Source organism: Spodoptera frugiperda, chromosome 27 (genome assembly GCF_023101765.2).
Source record: "Spodoptera frugiperda isolate SF20-4 chromosome 27, AGI-APGP_CSIRO_Sfru_2.0, whole genome shotgun sequence".
Taxonomy (NCBI): domain Eukaryota; kingdom Metazoa; phylum Arthropoda; class Insecta; order Lepidoptera; family Noctuidae; genus Spodoptera; species Spodoptera frugiperda.
In genome coordinates, this window is record NC_064238.1 from 10,753,057 (window position 1) to 10,761,225 (window position 8,169).

An 8,169-nucleotide genomic window follows, 5' to 3' on the forward strand; every position below is an offset into this window, starting at 1 on the left:
GAAGATATCATTATTTCATCACCAGCTTTTGCCAGCGGCTTCGTCCGTCTTCTCGTGGGATGAAAAGTATATCATACTCTGTCTGTATACCAAATTTTATTAAAATCCGTTCCGTGGTTTCAGCTTGATTGACGGACAAACATCCAAACAAACAAACTTTCACATTTATAATATTAGTGTGATTCGGAAAATATTTTTTAACAAAAATCTCATTACATATTCTATTTACATCTTACCTTAACCTTCAATTAATAAGTTCTTTGCATTACAAAATAACATTAAAAACTCATAATAGACTAACTAGTTTTTAACTATATCAATTTCCAATTTGCTTAAATCAATCACTTCGTCTTCGTCTGAGTCGAGTTTCAAAGGCAAATGTGTATAAGCCTAAGTACCTACAAGACACTTGTAATTAAGTCGATAACCGAAGGGCCTATCCGAAACCCTCGAAGGCTTGCTAATGAAGGCCCTTAACAAGCAAAGTTTTTTCGGGCACTGGCATCCGACCGGATAAGTCAAGTTTTTATTAAATTTTAAGATTAGAAAATTAATTTCACGATGAATAATCAACGTGGATCAATTTCGTGAAAATTGAGTTGCTACGCTGCCCTTTAAAAGTATAAAAATAAATTGGACGCATTTCCCACTTTGATAAAAGTTTTATTCAACAATTGTATAATGAGTCTTGTATCAAACACTGATCATAAAATCATTCCATCATCCTTTAAAGCAAAGTTACTCGTATCTATTACGTAATAAAGTAGACAGTAAAAAAACAGTATTGGAACTAAGTTATTTTCGTCAAATATTACTTAAGCGTCCTACGTAGCGTTGAAACTGCCAAGCAAATGACGAATAGACGTAACCGTGTCACCTTGAGTTCGGTCGCCGACGAGCGAGCATGCCTCCATGTATTTAATTTAGGCTAATATTCATTGAACATTTTCAATCATTGAAAATTTTACCTAACAGATCAGTTTTATTTAAAGTTTAGTATTGACTACTGTAAATATATTATTGCCTTCTTCTTTATTATTTAGGCTTTACATAAAAAGCCCACCTATGGGGGTTTTTCCACCAGAGATGTGCGGCGCTACGTTGCCGTGGTTGCGTTTAGCTTAGCACTGATGGAAACGGAGTCAGCTAAGCTATATTTTTATATGGAAAAATACCTGCTATTGCTGTGTACTATGGATGTAGCTCATCTCTAGTGGAAAAACAGCCTTTTGTATGTTTTATTGTCTATTTTCGTTCGTCTATCAAATATCTATTGAATAACAAAAATTAAGACGTCAACATAACAATTTTTCTATTTAAAAATAGTAGTCACAGAGTCATAGGACTCTTAAATTTACAAAATATATACGTAACCATCACTCGTGTCTCCTATTGGAATAGATAGAAACAATGGAACTCCAAATGTCCCATTTTGCGTATAACTCTTTCAGTTTTCCAACATTCATCAATCTCTTCATACATGTTCGTTCGTGGACAATTTTTTGGCTTTATTTTACACAAGCTTCTACCAGTGGCTTTGCCCACGTTACCAGAGGATAAAAAGTATGCTATCACCCAAGTCAGCTCATACCCTGTCTTTCATCAAATTTCATCAAAATCTGTTCAGTAGTTTTAGAGTCATTGCCTTCAATCCAAATCCAAAATGTTTGTCCTTACAAACATTCAAACAAACAAACTGTCGCTTGCTCTACGCAGGTTTGCGATTTCAAAATCAGAAATTATAAGCCCAGGTTTCCTCACGACTTTTTCCTTTACCGCTGTCGCTGTCGTTAGTCGCTGTCTAAATAATGAAAAAATCACATTGCTACTTTATCGTTGATAGGTTTCGGACCCACGCCCTCATGCATGAGAAGCACCTGCTTCAGGTGCTTATACGACTTATGACATTTAATATCCCTTGCATTTAAATCCATCCCCAAAAAATATAATTAAACCATATTTTCTTACCATACTCGATAAACATGTAAATGCATAAACCCGTTGAGTTTTCAATAACACTTCGGATCACAATAAAGACGTTCGCGCCTGTCCCGAATGATGGGGGTTGATGTGAAAATTCTGTTTGACTTAGAATATAATGGGGATCAAGGGCTCAAGAACGACTCGGTGATTTTTCATTTGACAGCCCTTTCGTGTTATTATTCGTTTAATTCTAGAATAGGATAACCCACTCGATGAGTTTGATTAGATTTTCGAGAGATGCTTTAGTGTTATAAGGGTTAAATTGTAGTTTGCAAGGAATTAAATTAGGGTTGTTCGTAATAAAAATTTAATGGGTTTTGTAAAGAAGTCAGTAGGAATGAATATTTGATCTGTTCATATCTGACGGAACTTGCGTCGCGTATTGTCGGTAGCGTAACGCCAGAACAGACAAATGTATAGAAAAATACTTAACCGTTCACACTCAACCGATGATACGTTAATGCGACCGATGATACGCTCGACATAGATATGAACCGAACCGAAAGAAATGCAAAATAAATTGTAAGAGATTCTTCTCTTACAATGCTAAATAAATTGCGAATAGTGCGAACACTAGGTGCAACTTTTACGACTTATTCTTATATAAAACCTTTATACAGTATATTTTACGTGCAAAAAATAATACATACTGTGCACCTAAGAAAAGAAACATAATAATTTATAACAAACAAAACTAATTTCTGTTTCGTCTTTCCTGCGTATTCGAAAGGAAATTCGCGCACAATGCAAACTAAATCTTATCATGAGCTTATAGGAAATATATTTGCGTAAGAATAGAAGGGAAAAATATCGCGTATCCCGATTTATATCGGGAAGTAACGAAGTACAGTCACGGACAGCACACACATATTGTGTATGCGTTGAATTGTGAATTGGTGAATACAAGGTAAATTGGCGTGAAAATACGATAACATACTGTGCATATTTCTAACATCCTGTGTTTTCTGGTAAAATGGACTAACATGATTTTTGTTCTGTCGTTTGAAAAACATGTTTTATAGTGTTTGGTATCAAAATATTTTCTTTTATAGTGCAGACGATACTGGAGCGGACATGATTTTATAAGCTTTTTAATGTAATGACCATGAGTATTGAACGATCCATTTAAGTACTTACTCACGTGTTAGGACTTACCTATGATTTTTAAGATAATTAAAACTAAAACTTAATGTAATTATTTACCCACTTATAACTACAGAGCAAAAAATTATAATACTCGTAATATCATAATTACTTCTTGACATTACCCATTTTGGCAAGACTATTTTTAGCTTACTCAGACTAATTTTGGCACTCCTTCTATTACTATCGTGTTTACGAAAACTACCATCATAAATCATTGCTACTATACTTATAATCTGCAAAACCAAATTCACTTAGCTCACGAAACTTTCAAGACGAAAAATATTAGGAGTTATACTTAGAAACTACTAGGAGTTACCTGTGACTTCATCTGCGCAAAATTCTTTCATGCTTTACTCACAAGATTTCATCCAAATTTCTTATTATCATCTTCATCTAACGTATAGCAAATAATCTATATCTGATGGTCTATCCACCCAGTTCAAATTTAGACATTTTCAGGATAGAATGAATATACAATATTTATTTCTTTGGGGGTGCTTTTCCACAAGCTGATCTTTAGCTATGCTAATATATAATAGCTAAGCAGTGAAACTATGTGACCGTTTCCATTGATACTAAGCTTTGTAATTGCGCGAGAAAGATGCGCATCTCGAGTATGCCATGTATCGATAGTAGGGAAGCCGTCCATAGCATGCATATATAGCAGGCAAATATCCATATAACAAACATGGCTTAGCTGAGTCGGGTTCCACCAGTGCTAAGCCATGTATACCAGTGAATATAATTAGTGGTGGCCAAACGCATCCACAACAACGTAGCATAGCACATCTCAGGTGGAAAGGTTCGTAAAACTTTGTATTTGTTTCGATTCCAAAACAGCATTCCTACGAAATAATCATAAAAACATAACTGGACATACAGACAGATATAGTCTATGTTTATGGATGAAGAGTCTAGCTCCATATTTATTTTTTTCCAACACTTCAGCTTCACAAAGTTACAATTTATCTAAAAAGTTCCACTCCTTGACATGCCTATGAGAATATATTGAAAGTTTGTCCAAAGTGCGAGTAACCATAACAATTTGTTTATACTAAGAGTGAAGGACCTAAGGACTAAAAGTTTGGAGTGTACTTGAGCTGAAGCTATATACAGTATACATGTATGCATTATATCTAGACACACGGCAGTGTGTCCGCCAAGTTCGAGCAAAAAACCGACACACCGGCCGTGGGTTATATTACACGAACCATTTCGGGCCAAGTTCGACCCACCTATAACTGGCAAAATCTATTTTATCTACGCATATGAAATTTCTAGTATCTGTCGAGATCTACTTACTTATCTAAAATACAAAATTTCATTAATGTACCTATTGTAGGTCTTGAGATATTGACGTCAGAAAATCGCTATTTTTACTATACACTCACTGACTGACTGACTCACTCACTCACTCACTCACTCATCAAAAACCTAGACCACTTCCAATGGTCGTATTGACTTGAAATTTGGCATGGAGGTAGGTCTTTAGGTCAAGGTAAAGGAAAAAATCTGAAAATGGCCAAGTGTGAGTCGGTTTTAAAAATAATGAAGGTGTAAATTCATACCCCTAAGGAACTAAAACAAAAAAACTATCTATATCTTCCAATGGTCGTACCGACCTAAAATTCGTTACGAAGGTTTGTATTTAGTCAAAGTAAAGTAAGAAAATAAACCTTACAAAAATAAATGAAATCCCACCCAAAACATAAATGGCTTAGCTGATAATATTGGAATGCTTCGCCTATGTATAGAAGTGAGATCTAAATAAGTACCAAGTTCCATACACAGACCTCAGTTAAAAATGATATAACTTGGCAAGTTTTAATAGAAATATTTTATACTTGACTCATTGCGTTTAGTAGGTTTATAACAAAGTGTGTGAAAACTTGCCAACTTGTTATATCATTTTTAACTGAGGTCTGTGTATGGAACTTGGTACTTATTTAGATCTCACTTCTTTTATACAAAGTTACAATTTATCGAAGTTCCACTCCTTGACATGCCTATGAGAATATATTGAAAGTTTGTCCAAAGTGCGAGTAACCATAACAATTTGTTTATACTAAGAGCGAAGGACCTAAGGACTAAAAGTTTGGAGTGTACTTGAGCTGAAGCTATACTTATAAACAGTATACATATATACATATATGCATTATATAATATCTTCATTTCATATTCATGAGTTATTAGATACTTAATTATGTAATAAAGTGTAATAGTGGTCAGTTATGTTTGTGTAATTACGTTACTTTATATTACTATCGAATCCAAGTTTAGTATGTACATATTATATAGGGCGACTTGTAAACGGGTAATTAGTGAACCATTTACGTGAGACATCCTATATATGAGAACTAATTAGTCTACGTAATAAAACTGATAATCTCCTTATTTTTGAAGTCAGTAGTAAATTATATGAAGCTCTAGCAGATTAGTAATCAAAGCCATTGACTGTGATTGAAATCATCCCTGAAGGTTTAAAACAAAAGCAATTATTGAGTAAAACATAATCAGTACACACATAATTTTATTTAACTTAACCAATCAATACTACCAAAAACTAGCAAACTAAACCACTAAAATATCGAAGACTGCCATACATCAGGGTGGTGTACGTAACCCTCAAAGCTATTCAATAAGCCGCAGAGTAAGTTAAGCTAGTCACGGATTGGAGTGACCGACGCGACGGAACTATCCTCTACCAAGCCCTGTGGGCCCGTCCATTAAATTAATGATTATGTACAAGGCCGACTCTGAACTGTTGTCGTTATTTGCACGTGTTCGAAGACGGTTAGCACGTGCACTGAATGGGGCAAGCGATTTGGATGTTAAGCAGCCTAATACATGTGTTTTCGGTGAGGTATTGTTTTGTTTTTTGAATGGGTGATGTGATTTATGCCATGATTGGTTTAAGGGAGGTTTTTGTTTTAATCGTAGTAAAATCAGTGCCAGTGTTCCTGGATTTTATTGTTGAGGTTGCTCGTTTAATGTAACTCAATTTGTACTGGTAAAAAATTCTCAATATCAATCTGAATTTCGCTTGAAAGCATCATTATGAATAAGTGCAACCCAGGTTGATTTCAATGAAATAAGTTTAAAAATTACATAAAATTTAAATAATAATCTTTAATTCAAAGAAGAATCATTTTATCAGTCCAATCAATTCATCGTTTTATTCGTATTACAACCTATCATCAAGCCCAGTGCAGATAGGTTTTAAACAAAAGCCTATAGTAGAATGAAACCTATTGGAAACGGAAGAGAATATGCTAAAACAAGAAAAAAATAAAAATTCCACTCCTTCCGAGTTCGGGAAGTTTGGGATGAGGTTTTAAGAGAAAAATCGGTTAATCGCAATTTTCGAGCGAAACTACAAGTCCTATGAAAAAAAGTTTGGCAAAGTTGTAGGTAATAAAAAGATCTACAACTTTTGTATTTACACTTTTTTATATTAGTTCAAAATTTTGTGGAAAATTACAAAAACTACGATTTCGGTTTTTTATTCTTATCTTTGACAAAAATATTTATTTTTTAACGAAATTCTTGTGAATAACGTGCCTTTATACGTACCAAACAAACTGTAATTTTTTATAATTGAAAAAAATATTTTTATCAATCCAAAAAATACAGTTTTTTATATAAAAAAAGTGTAAATACAAAAGTTGTAGATCTTTTTAATACAACTTTGCCATTTAACTTTTTTTCATAGGACTTGTAGTTTCGCCGAAAATTGAACCGATTTTAGAAACTCTTAAAACCTCCCTCCCCCCACTTCCCGAACGGATGGAGTGGAATTTTTATTTTTTTCTTGTTTTAGCATATTCTCTTCCATTTCCAATAGGTTTCATTCTACTTAAATTTCTTTTATTTTTACCTTTATTAGAATCTGCACGTTACATCAGTTATCTGAAAACTTAAAACCTACCCTTATTTAAACCACAGCCTACCAGTATGAAGTAATCCGCAGTTGATCAACGGAGCGGATACATGACGTCATGAGCTCGTGACGTAACGACCTCTTCCGTTCGTGAAGTTTGACATGAAGTTAGAAGATGATGAATTGTTAGCGACGAGCGTAAGTGAATGTGTACATTTTAATCAATGATTTTGCATACGTTTATGAATTTAGTCCTTCAGTGTTTAGGCGGTCTTTAGGTGAATAGGTACTTGAGGTAAATTACAGTGAACGTTCTGATTATAATTTTCGAGATGAATGGAATATGTTTAGGTACTCATTGAATGGGAATTTTGTAGCAGAGTGCGGCAGTTTGTTATGGAATCTATTTTTCTTATAATATCATTAGAAGTCCATCTTTATCATACAAATGTAAACGACCTTTTTATGGATAAGACGGTAAACGAGCAGACGGATCACCTGGTGGTAAGAAATCGCTTGCCGTCCATGGACATCCGAAACACAAGAGGCATTGCAAGTGCGTTGCTGGCCTTTTATAGGTTAGGAAATTTAAAGGGTATTGGGGAATCAGTTTGGGAAGATTGAGAATTGGGCCTCCGGTAACCTCACTCGCACAACGAAATGTTGCAACGCAAGCGTTGTTTCAAATCAGATTTTCTCTGAGTTCGTGGTCCAACTCTAGTCGAACCTTCCCACTCGTGCCGAAGCATGTCTCTCCCACACTTAAAATAAACAATTTTTGTTTTATATATTTTCCCAAAAACCTTTCTTAAAATAGACAGACGTTACATAAGACCCACAATAGAATGGCCGAAACATAACATAAAACAAAACAGAAACAAATACTCCTAACAATAAGAAATGTATGTCGGCAATAACGCATACCTGTAACAACTATTTTCCTTATTTGTATCAACTGAGGGGAAAGAATAATTTTCCCATACAAGAAAGAAATAAAATTATTGGTAACTATACTCGCTTCCAAACATGGCACTACAATAAGAGATATTAATGTTCACTGTTCTATTTGTTGACATTACTTTGCTTTTTTCTAGAATGGCTACTGAGTCTCCAATACAGTCTTGTTGACTATACTGCCAGTGTTGAGTGTTGACATTACT